This window comes from Monopterus albus, unplaced genomic scaffold (assembly GCF_001952655.1).
Source record: "Monopterus albus unplaced genomic scaffold, M_albus_1.0 scaffold3171.1, whole genome shotgun sequence".
Lineage (NCBI taxonomy): Eukaryota > Metazoa > Chordata > Actinopteri > Synbranchiformes > Synbranchidae > Monopterus > Monopterus albus.
In genome coordinates this window covers 1-1,225 of record NW_018131041.1, presented here as the reverse complement: position 1 = coordinate 1,225, position 1,225 = coordinate 1, and the positions used below count along the sequence as shown (strand labels likewise).

General features: G+C 38.1%; 1 long non-coding RNA gene across 1 annotated transcript; it reads right to left on the bottom strand.

Annotated features, from left to right (window-relative positions):
- Positions 1-681: 681 nt before the first annotated feature.
- LOC109954094 (uncharacterized) lies at positions 682-1,211 on the bottom strand. Its single transcript, XR_002274026.1, has 3 exons — positions 1,130-1,211; positions 785-949; positions 682-697 (listed from the first exon to the last, which is right to left on the bottom strand). It is a non-coding gene; the product is annotated as an uncharacterized LOC109954094 (long non-coding RNA).
- Positions 1,212-1,225: the final 14 nt, after the last annotated feature.

The window sequence follows — 1,225 nt, the reverse complement described above, 5'->3', positions numbered from 1 at the left end:
ATTTTTTCAACACTTCCTTGTCACAAACTATGTATTTCATGGTTATTTTAACAAGACATGACACTCAGTGACAGACAGAAGGATTTAAAGCACTCTGGAGCCATAAATAATGTAAGTGTCTTCATTAGATCAGCTCTGATCAAGGCTTTATAATGCACAGTTGACTTCACAGTGCCTGACATTCTTCTTTCTTTCAGACCCTTTCTGTACCTGTAACAACTAATGTGCTGTTGCTTGTTTTTGGACCCAGTGTAGCACAATCAACATCATGTATGATTTTGAAATGTTAATCATCAGTTGGAATGACCAAATGGTACAAATGGAACAGCAGTGCCTAATATATCTCATGTACAGCCAGGTGTCACTACTAGGGCAATCCACAGTGCTGTCCTGCCCCCAGTTTGTCAGTACAACACTACCTCATTGCTGTGGGTGTTGGCATAGTTTCCCTGGTCGTAGTAGCTCAAAGTACATTTAAAACATAATTATGGTTCCTGAAAATTTCACTCAAATGTAAGTTTCAGAGAATTGAGTCTTGTTTAACAATTTATAAATACAATGAGTCACAATGTTGTTATGACACTTTTTAGCAGTAACTGCCTAGTGGCATTATATGAGTGATACAGATCCTTTCTATTTTAAAACTTACTAGCAGCAACATTTGATGGAGTTAATGTTAGAGGACAAGTGAAGTTATCTGTTTGAAAATAGTAAACAGTAAATGCGCATTTATTTACTGTAACTGAGGCATGAAAGTAACTCAGAAGAGGAGCTCAGCTTCTACCTGGCAGTGGCAGGCAGTAAACACCATCTGGAGGAATGGCATTGATGCATCCACAGGTATTGTTAAGTATCTCACTGCATGTGCCATAAGTGTAGCACATCCCACAAGGCCAACCAAACTGCTCCTCACACCGGCATTGGTATGTTGTGCCATTGGGCTTACAAACTACAGAGAAAATTATAATCAGACACGTAAACACATAAAATGCCAGATTGTTGCTTTTAATGTGAAAATATTTCAAGTGCATAATACTTAATTCTGTGGGTGTGTTACTGTAAAAGGTGAAAATTTCAAAATACACATCATAGCAAGCAGCCTTCTGATAACTGTGATATCTGTCCTTACCTGACATAATAGCAGCATCTGAGATGTTTGTTTGTTTGTTGATTACGTAAGGGAAAATGGTGGTGTTCAGGAGGTTCCTCAGATAATCTATCTCTG